Raw genomic sequence first — 12,419 nt, forward strand, 5'->3', positions numbered from 1 at the left:
TTGTTGCTTAAGTCTGTAGACACCCCCTTTTTCTGGTGACCACCAAGGCAACTAAATTCACTTCTGTGAAGAAAAGGAGGGAAAAAAAAGGTCTCAAAGCCTCCTTGATAAAGTTTTTGGGAACAATTTAAAATGTGTGATGCAGTGGTGTAACACGCAGGTGACCAGAATAGTACCTCATTCAAAACTACCCCTTACCAGTAGTTCAAAATAAGGCCTTCTCATCCTAGAATACAAACACACACATAAGGAGTTAAGTGGTTGGAGTTCACACCCTACTCTTAACCAAACTGCAGGTCAGCCTTAACCAGCCAAGCTCCAATTCCCCTTAAACCCTGCTCTCCCATGACACAACTATACAACTTCATTTCAACACGATCTGCTAGAGCATTGTTGATTACAGAAGAGGGAATAACAAACAAATGTTGAAGAACTCATGTGTTTACACACATGTTTTCAATGTGTCTACTGAAACACCTACATTTGGTTCCAAGATGACTAACAAGCAGCTAACATGGCTATGGTAGCAACTCAGTCATCCGTTAAGACAGTAAATTCAAGTGGAAAGAGAGGCAGAAAAATCCCTCCTTTTGATAGAAAAGGCACTGGGGGGACAGAGGGTATCTTACAGAAAGTCATCAATAGCATTCAGATTGACAGCAAAAGCAAGAGCTCCATACAACATCTGAAGAACAGTTAAAGAGTCAATGTGAAGCTGCTAGGCAGCAGCACTAACTGATCATTTCCCCCAAAAAACGGATAGGAAGTATGCAGCGGATAATATTTGTAACCACACAAATCTTCCTAATTCCTAGATCTAAAACATCTGATTTCAAAGAAAGTGTCTTAAGCTTTTTGCAAGGATGGTGATAATTACAGACCCAGTACCTCATTAAGTAAACCCCAACTCCCACCAAAACAGCAAACAAACTGCATAATCCAATAGCTACACTTCCAGAATATTTACACTCCAGCTGCATGGCCAGAAGCGCAATCCAAACAGATGTCCATGAAGATGACACAGGATAAGGAATCTCTGCTAACTTCAAATCTGATGTGTTGCACGTATCACTTCACAGCCGTTTTTGTAGGCAGATGATGAACAGCTATTTCAACTTCAGGTCAGATGGAAGAGTGGAAGTTTTGGTGAGAATCACGCTCACATGCCATGGATTTGACCAAGTGATCTCTACAGGGTTATGGCACAGCAGTCTGCTTTCGTAGTACCTTATCTCGGCATCCTTACAAATTTCAGTCTCTCACCACCCTGGTGTACACAGGACTGGTCCGAGTACTGCTTCAAAGCAGCTCTGATAGCCATGCTGCAGGGGGGAGAGGAGACGGCAGAAGGATGGGGCTTAACTCCTCTGATGTACAACCAGCCAACTGTAAATCACTGATCCTAAACCAGTGGCAAAGCAACCAGTAAGAACTGGGCCAACATCCAACGAGGGATTCCCTGCTCTGCACATACATTTTTCCTCCTCTCGTCCCCAAGAGAGACACCCAAGGGAAAAAGTATGAAGGACAAAGGGGGAAAACTAAAGTAACAGAGAGGGAAAATGACTGATCTATACATTTGCCCATTCATGCTGTGAGTGGTTGAAACACGCACGCATACAACCACAGAACAACATACAAGCAGTTTTCCTTTCCTTACTTCCAAAGTTTGCTACAATTTTAGAAGTTTTGAAAACATTTTATCTGAAGGTAAATGCTTATATGAATAAACTTGCTTAAAATTAAGCACACCTCTTTTTAAACTAAAGTATCCTCAAAGCCTGTGCGCTTCAACCACGACGCCCTCAACTGGTGGGCAACCTGGGAAGCCATAACGTTCTAGAGCAACAAGCAAATTCTGAACCAAGATGCAGCACAAAAGCTGAATTCTGATCTAAAAAAATCCCAGCATTACAAATGTGCTTGTAAACACTAAGACTGCTACATCTCATAGTATAAAATGCGATCCTATTGCTTTTACACACTCTCCACCGGTCTATATTCCTCCGTCTCTCATGTTAGAGTAACGCTATAATCTTCCCATGACTGGCATGGTTTCTCAGGTTTTTATATACAGCATAGGGAAGTCCTAGCCTATAAATAAAATACCACATGACACCAACAGCAATAAGTCATTTTCTGTTAATAATAGGAAGAAAAATATAAAGTGTCCTCTCTTTTTGCAGCTATACACACCTAACAGTTTAGATCAACAATGCATTGTTACACAGCATTACTAAAAGGCATATATACACAAACTGCTCTAAAATTAAAAGACAAAATACATGTGCATAACGGAGATTAATTATTTTTTCTGAAAAATATTCAAAAGAATCTAAGACATTCTGCATTTGCCTCCTAAAAATGAGGTACGAAAAGAACAAAGTGTATTTCCTAATGCCAGTTAACCTGAAAATAATTGATCTTACTGTGTAAAATTCTTTTCATCCATTGAGGGTACACAGTTGGCAGAAGAAACATACTGCAAACGGAAATGCCACACGCTATTCATTACTGGGGCATGGAGCTGAGGTTTGAACCTACTGTTGCCTCCTGAACATACTTGCTTTGAGGTATCTGCTCTCTTAACCTTGTCAGTCTTGCCCAATCATTATCTTTTCAAGTCTGAAAATGCAACAGAACAAAGTAAGAATTTCCTGTAAATCAGTCCTTTTGCATTTAGTTCATTATCTCCAATGTGTTTTTTCTCCTATTTTTATCGAATTGCCCGACAGTTTCAATGCTACAGTACCTATACTCTTGCTCAAAGAACATCTAAAATTTTACACCTAGAAGTCTAGAAGTGGTCTAAAGGAATGCCTTTCCTGTTTTCAATCTCACAATAAAAGAACAAAAGTTTAAATAATCTATCAACTTTGGGGGGAAAAGATGTGTATTTAAAAGCTGAATTATCACTGAAATACAGCCCCCAATAAACTGAAGGACAGTCAATTGTCCTTTTTTTTATTATTCCAATAAAGTCTTGTGCAGAAACTATTTCCATACACTTACGCTCCTATTCAAAACATTTATCAGACCACATTGCTTTTCAGGTCTTCACCCACTTTTTTCACAAAATGTCAGACTAACTTAAGCAAGCAGGAACTTGGACTTGATCATACTGAGAAATTTATTTCATGAGATTTACTGAAGTACTCACACAGCTTGCAACAGAGTCACCAGGCTGCGGGATTTTATATATTTAGAGACTGAGCAGTAATGCAGCTGGTATGGAAATGCCATGTCAGAACAACAATGAAGTAGAGGGAGAAAACAACCCACCTTCTAGTCCACAATAAGATGGCCACTAAAATTTCACAATGTAGTTGTGAATAAAGCATGTAACCTCCAGAAGAAAGAGGACACTACACAAGCTTCCAGAAACACTGTCAGAAGAATTTTGTCCTCACAACAGCAATTGTGTTAAAGCCTCCTCAGATACTCAGGGCCTCAGATTCATTTGCTCACTCTGCTTTTGCCCATTTTTCTTAATTTTCTCCCTTTTTTTGTAATGTTTTTCCTTCCTTTTTTTTTTTTTTTTTTTTTTATAAAGAATGAACACTTTCTTTCCATCTACCTTTGTGTTTTCTTTCTATCAGGACTACTTTAGCCTCAATTTATCGGGCTACACTTCCACCGTGATTTTATACTCCAGAGATACAGTCAACAGCCTGACAAGGTACTAGCAAGAACAAAGAGGAAGAAAAAGATAATTACAACAACAGACAGGTGAAATATGGATAGAGAGATATAAGGTGACCAAAAACATGATGTGTGTGTTCATTAGGTATCTTGTTCTAGCACCAATATGCCCTACCCACATTGCATGATCAACAGTTATAAATAGATAATGAAGACACCGTCCCCTGCCACAATTTGCTTACATTCTAGATATCAAATGACAGCCACAGCCAGACAAGCTCAGGAAGCAAGTTTACACGATGGTTATAAAGGCTAAATGGATAATATCTTACCTAGACGATTTGCTGTTTCCTTTAAATGTATTCAATGTATATTTATCTCACTCTTCACATTGAATTACCCCGTCCTTTCAAAGCCTTGGGTCAAACAATTCTCTAAATTGTGTATTTAATCACTTCTTTTAAAAGTAACATAGCTATCTAAACAATATAACACTTTTGCTTAAGAGTTCAAGCACTGTAATTCCAGTAACTAAAAACTTTGCTAGTTGTAAGTATATACCGACATAAGCTTCTGGCAAGACTAATATTACCCAGTTACCCACAAGCAGAGTTCTGCATACTGCATTCTTGAAAAACAACTGCGTACTATTTCATAAATCAAATCTGCACACAATCTGCAGGAACTCTTACAACAGTGAGCTACTGGCAGTACCGGTGACTCCACAGTATCACTGTTGATTGCCAGTTGATATCAAGTCACTTCAATATAATAAATAAGACTCGATATAAGGTTTTCCTATCTTTAAGGAGAAGTCCACTATTAGCAATATAGTCACTGCTTTAGTTATCCTATAACAACTCCTGTGGGCACGATTTTCATTACTACATAAGGTTTGCAAGATAGTGATTTACATTCCATGGCTAGAATGAAGTATTCTTCCTGGGTTTTCATTAAACTTTCCACTTGAATTTGCTATTTTCGAAGTATCAAGCGATCAGAATTTTCTGATGAAAGTGTGATTTCCTCCATTATTCCTCCTTTTGGTTTTTTCCTGCGTTCTTTTAAAGACTAATAAAATTTCTTCTTCCTAACAAGCTGCCCAAATGAGAAGGTGCAGTGGGAGGATACATTAACGCAATCAGAAACACACAAAAATTACCAAGGTCAACAGTTACTTAGGGATGCTAATAAAACACCAGAATCACAGCTACTATAGAGATGCAGGATAAAGCATGCTGCCAATAAAAAGAAAGGCAAACAACAGCCGGTAGACACACATGCGCAGGGGAGGAAAGACAAAAGTGGCAAGAGCATGACAAACCTGGTCAATGTAACAGGCAGCGGATTCAGCATATTTTGGGTTGACCTTTCACAAGTATTTTGTTTATCGTGCCTTTAAGGAAAGTTTTAAGAATGACATTTCAAGGGAGACAATGGAGGTGCAGAGGATCTTTACAGCACACACTTTCTAACAGTCTGAAAGACAGCATGGGGGGGAGGGAGGGAAGATGTGCCCATCTGAATTTTTACACTAAGTAAATGAAAAGGCTGGCATTACTGGCTGTGACAGTAACTGACATTTACATCACGAATCACAGGTGACTAGCATCATGGCCTACGCAGAAAATACAAGATGAAAGGCATATTGTAGATGCAGGAGGGTAGCTCTACCAAGGAAACAGAGAATGTGATCAGGAGTTTGACCAGGGAAATTATCTTTTCAGCAGGACTCAGATAACCTTGAAAAACAGTGAAAAGCAGTGAAAACAGTAAAAAACATTGGATACTTGATTTTCATAATATATGCTATGGGAGATGAAACAGTATAGGAAAAAATCAAGAGGTACGCAGTCTCTCAGAGGACTTGAGAGGCTAGGATGAACTTCTGCACACACTCATATTATGTTTAATATGCAGTACTGAAAAATTTTTCAAGGTGAAGGCTATCCCCCCCCCCCCCCATTTAACTTTCAGCTTGTATGTATATAGAAATAAAGCATATTCCTTAAATTACTTATGGATAGCAGATCCTCATACCAATTCCAATTACTATGAAAATGGAACAATACAAGACACCAGGTAAGAAACACTTTCATTCTCTTGTAATCTATCTCATCAAAATGTCCATCTGAATCTAGAATCCTGACAGAAGCATACACACAACTTCCAAAAAAGTTTTATTCCAAAGGATGACAGGTGGTCTTTCAGCCAAAAAAAGAACAGCTCACACCATTCAAAACATTTAGAGACTGAACACACACAAGGTGCACAGTGAGCTCAGCAATCCCCATTCACAAGGTAATGTTAATATTTACTCACAGTCCCTGGCACATCACCAGGATTTTCTTTTAATTTTGCACATTCATAAGATAAAAAGCGAGAGCATTAGGGAATATCACATTGCAAACTCTTATTTTTATATTTTGCTGAGATGAGGACAATTCACAGGAAAGAACTTAACACGCTTTCTCTCACCCCACATGCAGCCAAAGACTGAAGTCTTAGCAAAGCCATGGCTCTAAAACCATAAATGGCATATAGAAGATAAATAATTGTACTGGCAATAACTATACTTTTAAACAATAAAACTTTAGAATCAAGTGACACAACAGAATTAATAGCCAGCATGCTTAAAGCCAGCCCCCTGACACATGATTAAATCACATTCAACAGGTGGTAAACATTGCCAGGTTTTTTTTGTGGTAGTCAAAAGATAACCTGGTGAAAGAGGAATTAATGGACAGAGGGCCCAACAACGGGTAATTATACCAGTGGATAATAGATGCAGCTCAGCCCAGACTCTGAAAGCTCTTGAATTATCATTCTCCAGGGAACAGCAGGGTAAAAGGGAAGCATGTTTGTATTTCTGATTTATTTCCCTGTTCGTTTACTGGCCACTGGACAAGACTGTGTTAGGTGGCCCTGCAGCCTCACCCAGTGTGACATACCCACATGCAGCGTGGGTGAATGTGTCAGTTGAGATGGCACCAATAAAGCGGATAAAAACATGATGGCAGAATCAGAAAGCTATTTCCTACAACGATAATGCTTCAGCGCTATTGCACATGAGTTTCTTGCTTACGCAGGCTACTTATTTCTAACAGACTCTGGGCCTCCTACCCTTCTTTGTGTTTTGTTGCTCCCACCCACCATAAACTCTTTTACAAACCAGAAGAATTCCTTCTTCCAAACTGATGGCATGCTAAACACACTGGATTTATGAACTTCAGGTAGTACCAAAACACAAAGGAGGAATCTTATCAGCAAAGAATTGTTGCAGAATACCCCTTCTTCACACTGTGCTGCTCTGAAACACCAACCTGCTCCACAGTTAGGGCAAAGTAGCCCAACCATGCCAAGATCAAGGACAAAATGGGCATCTCTTGCTCTTCCAACCAACACTTCAGAAAATTATATTCAGCCAAAATTCTCTTCCCCTTCAAGGTCTCTAGAAATCACAAGTATTTTTTAGAGGGATCAGAAAGTCACAAAGATAAATTGTGTTCTTGGCTCTTCCTATAGTATAATGTGTCACTTTAGGAAAGACATTTTCCCTCCCCTGTGCCTCACTTTATCCATCTCTAGCACCAATGCACCCACACTGAAATAGTTTCCAAAAGTGCTTAAGATCTACAGACAGAAAGTATCCTATAAAGAGCTACGTTTACATTTCAACAGAGAACACCAGCAACCAAAAAAAGGGCTGGCTTTGTCATATGGATGACGACAGTCTTCTCCCACCTAGGGCCCAGCCCAGACAGACAGCAGTAGCCCATGTGCATGCAGTTCACACACGCAAGGCTACAGCAAGAAAGGAATATTCCAGTCCCTTGGGCTGCATACATAAAACAGGCTTTCACGCCAACTAGAAAACACAGATTGTTTGGTGCATTGGAATAGGAATGAATAGTGTACAGGAGGTGGACAGAAATACTCTAATGGAGCCTCTCTCTTCTATCTCTCTCTCTCTGTAGGGAGTCATTTTTGCATTGAGCCAAAACCAAATTATACTTCTCGGCCAGCTTTCAGCTCAAAGGTCAGCAAAGTACAAAACTCTACTTAGCGGGGTTATACAAGTGGAAAGGCGTGAGTAACAATTTGTCTGAATAAAAGAATGAAGTAGTACGGTATTACAAAAAAAAAAACTATTTAAAAAACAGCACTTCTGCATTTCTATAATGCAGCAGTAAATAAAGGAAACCACAGGCATTGTTGGTGATGGCTGGCAGGTTTCTGTTGGTGATGGCTGGCTTTTTTTTTAATAGCTCATTGATTTTGGACTTCATCCATCTCCAGCATTGTGAGTACACTTCATATAGTAACTAACTACAAACCAAAGTACACTTTTCCAGCCAAGTCTTTTTTGTTTTGTGAATTCCATTGTATTTCAACAGCATTAACCAGCCACCCCTAGTCCAAGCTGGTATTCCTAAATTCAGTAAAAATAACTATCAGCAGCACTGCAAATCAGCCAAATTAAGATGGAGAATGTGTTTGACTCCATATAGTGCTGAGTGCCAGTGCACTGTATTACTTCTGGGAATGTTCAGGTCAGTTGATTAATGGACCCACCAATGCTATCCATCCCAAGATGTACAGAAACCAGCCAACCATTCCCATTCAGCAGGGAGGGTGCCAGTTCAAAAACTTTGTACTTAAGGACTTTTTGGATCAACTGGGCATTAACTTTCAGGCATGTTACCAATAAGCAGGAGTCCCGGGCTCCACCTCTGCTGCAACTAGGTTCCTCCCTACACCTTGTATGATTCAGGTCCTTTCCAGTTACCTGCTTGGATCAGATGACAACAGGGTAAACAATGTGTGCATACAGCGATGTCACAGCAACTCCATTAGAAACAGCGGCAAGGAGCTTTCCCAACTAGCATTTCCCCATTCCATATAAAGCACAACATAAGCACAGCTTTGCCAAACCCCTCAAGTTAGGAGCAAGAGGAACAGAGCGTCACAAAACTGATCTACCCTCCTATAGCTGGGAAAATATGGGAACACCTGGCCCTGCCATTTGACCCCCAAATTAATGCTATTTCAGAGAATCACTACAAAATTATTGCTTTATGACCAACATGCTTTCATTCATGAAATAGCTTTCTCCTCAGAGGCTGTGAGTGAAAAATTCCTATTGCCTGCTGCAAAAACAAAAAGCGCAAAGTATAGTAATATTTCTTAAACTGCTAGCTCAGACAAAGCTTTTCACTGTATCTCTGATACGTGCTAATTTGGTGACTGAAATGTGATGCAGGTTTCCAAGTATCTTGTTCTGCCTCTCTGCAGAGACCATCAGCAGAAAAAATAAATTACCAGTGTTTGGATTCTCATTCCCTCAAATTAGCCTCAGCATAAGATGACAGCAGCAGAGCCAAGCTTTCTATGGGTCTTTACACAGCACCTGTTAGCACTCCATAAAGGACACAGAAAAAGGAGGCCAGGTTTCTCTCTGCTGCCCACCCACAACAAAGCTTTCCTGTCAAACTATTGATACCTCTCCTGACAGCAACTTTCAGCCTGCACACCCACGCCACTTTTAATCCACCAACAATGAATCTGTTGCCTTGCTTGGAAATGTCCCCAAGGAATGCAGGGACTGCATGAGGAAATTTATTTTCTCTCTTTTTTTTTTTTTTTTTTTTTTTTTTGGGGGGGGCGGGGTGGTAATAGAAGGATGACTGTGCCAAGTAACATGCAGTATCACCACAAAGTCTAAGCTAAAACAATACAGTTGTTTACATGCAAGCCTGGGGCGGGGGGGAAGGTTGGGACAAAAAACCAAGTAAATTCAAAGGAGAATTTTCTGGTTATCAAAGGGAAAAACAGGTTACTAAATGAAAGCATCCTGTCTGATCATTTATTCAAATAGTTCTGCTGGGCATTGCAGGCTGCAGCCACAGAAGCAAAGACTGAAAGAGAGGCACATCTTTGGATCACACAAACTGACCCGCTCCAAAATGCTTCCAACACAAAGCCACCTGTGAAGAGCCAGAGGGTGTCATACTGGGATCATTACAACGGGCACATTCTCCTCTATTATGCTGCTCCTACTACAGTTTGGCACACTTCCACATCTCATCCACTTTGCCTTCGACTCTCCATTTGGAGCACAGAGTCATTAGTAACACATACGTAGAGTGACTGATGCCATGGTTATGACTTCTAGGCTCCACCATGGACCAAAACACTAAACCAAAGTGAAACCAGCAGCTTTCCATGAAACCTTCCCCCAGAAGCCTGCTTATGTTCAACATGCCAAGCACCCAAAAAGATTTTGTGACAATGTATGATTTTGCAGGAGCTGATCCTGATTACGTGCTTCCCATGCAACCAGCTGGCCCTTTCATTCCTGCCTCTCTCCCTTCCTCCTGTCCTGTCACGTAATGGGGAGGGCATTTTACAGCCTGCAGCTCATGCCAATGTGCCTCTTCCTACTCAAATCTGGGGTAACAGCAACAGCATTACAAAGGAGTTCAAGCAAAACAGATCCATGCAGAAGCTTGATTTATCAAGTGTTTGAGCAAGGACTGGGTTGCTAATATTGAAAACTTTAAAGAGAGAAAAGTAGCAGGACTGAATTGCAATGCTAAGGCTGTCCATATGTACAGATTGGGCATTAGCCCAAATATAACAAGCCTGCCCACAGCTGTAGTATATTTAATCAAGTCATACAGACTAATTATTTTGTACAACTAAATCCAGCACCTGTGAAAATTGTCTTATTTCAGCTGTGGGCAAAGCTACTTAAATAACATTTTCAATTTCAAAAAGAAAAACCAAAATAAAATCTCTTAAGTTCAAAATGTCCACAGTCAACTGCAGTACCCAGGCAATGTAGAGAGAATATTTAACTGAACGCATACCCAAACACCTACTCACATGAGAAAACTCTTTCCTATTAATACTTGTGTTATTTAATTGTGGGTCCCCAGAACTAAGTGTCTATTTCCATGAAAGACCATAAGGAGACAAGTACTTAAAAAAAATTATCTCTGTCCCCCCTCTCCAAAAAAGCTGTTCTCTCTTCCCACTGAAGTTTAATTAGCATCACTACATTCTCAAAGCTGGACTCCTGAAAATCCACTTCTTATACCATATTGGTCTTGAAAATTATTTAATCAGTATGGGTATAATATTAATGGTATTGTCTGCTACAAGTGCACAAAAAGCAGTTAAGCTTTTTCTCAGCAGTAAGCAGCAAAGCTAACTACTGCTTTGCTCTGACTACACTAACAGTACTAAAAATGTGTATATATAAAAGAAAGTAAATTGTGCATGAAAATTGTACAAGTAAACACCACTACATACAAATGAATAAATTGCTACTTTTTTTTTTTTTAGCAAGTCTGAGTCAGCTCTCACTGCTGCAAGAAACATGAAATCTGAAAGGCACCCAAAAACTGCTACAATAAGGATATTTCTTCTCAGACTAAATGTGCTTTTTGCACACTCACACTTTATCATTCAAAATAGCAAACCAAAACAGTCCAAAAGGACAGAGTTAATTCAATGCAAAGATCTTCCCTCTCAGTAAATCTCTCACACAGTACTACTCTTAGCAACAGAATGTTTATACAGCACAAGATAAAGAGAGAAGCTTTTCGCTGACACCTGGGAGAAAACCAAAGAACAAAAGCAGCTCCCAACACAAGAGAGAAAGTTAGGTTTTTCAAGTGTTCCCACCTAACATAGACAGAAAGCCAGCCATAACAAGTTACAACAAACAACCTATTTACCCACTTCCAGAAAATGCTTGTAAATTTAAACTGTGTGAAATGTCTAACTCCTCCTTTCACTCCATCAAAAGGCTTCATCAGCAATGGACAATAAAGCCGCTGGCTTGACCTAAACGGGCTGGTAGGTTAATCTATTCTGACCTTATCTTTATTCAATCATAATACTGAAAGATTGCTTGAATAACTTACCAGCTTTTAACAATGCCAACAGTCACCCTTTTACTACAGTGCTCCTCCAAAGCACCCTCCAATCAAATTTTTTAATCAGGGGGGATATTAAAAATTTTCAAAAATTAATTGTAAAGTAAACCAAAATGCCATTTCTCACTCATTCATACAAGACAGAGGAAAGAGGTAAATAGCCAAGACCAGAAGAAAATTTTTATCTTGCCCTTGCACATCACTTTCAGACTTCCACCATCACTTATTTCCAATTTTAGATAATATGCTATCTCTTATTAACTGTCAATCATATCTTTTATTTATAGTATTTTCACTCAAATGGAAGAAGCTAGACAAAAAAGCTACTATTTGATAAAACCTGCCTTGTAACAATAGGCTTAATCATACAGACCTCAACACTTTGTATTTTAATAACTGCTGGCTTGTTTTCAAAACCCATTCCACAAGGGTGCTCAGCACTAAATATAGCACAGCAGTGAGTTAAAATTAAGCACATAATTAGGCCCACAGAAGTCAATAAGCTGGATTCATCACTTAATGATTGATTTAATCACTCAGCTCTCATATATTTGAAGTTCACAGCCAATGCTTAAATGCCCTTCTGGAGAAAAGTGTCCAGTGCTCAACACTGTACAGTGCACAATCCTACCCAAGGATTTTCCTCCTTTTAATAGTACAGTAACTATCAGTACAATAACTATGTGAAGAAACTACATAGACTTACATCAGCCTGAAAGAAAAGGTAGCTTTGAGAACAGCAAGAGTTAAAAGAACAGACTTTCACAGCAGAGGTTGCTTCAAGTATTCACATTTTAACTCTGTGACCATAATTCTAGATAATAGACCACT

At 39.4% G+C, this 12,419-nt stretch overlaps 1 protein-coding gene across 2 annotated transcripts in view; it reads right to left on the bottom strand.

The window, feature by feature from the left end:
- Nucleotides 1–12,419, bottom strand: part of LOC119156410 (glypican-5-like) — a 384,241-nt gene that overhangs the window by 346,687 nt on the left and 25,135 nt on the right. The window lies entirely within an intron of this gene.

Source organism: Falco rusticolus, chromosome 13, assembly GCF_015220075.1.
Source record: "Falco rusticolus isolate bFalRus1 chromosome 13, bFalRus1.pri, whole genome shotgun sequence".
Lineage (NCBI taxonomy): Eukaryota > Metazoa > Chordata > Aves > Falconiformes > Falconidae > Falco > Falco rusticolus.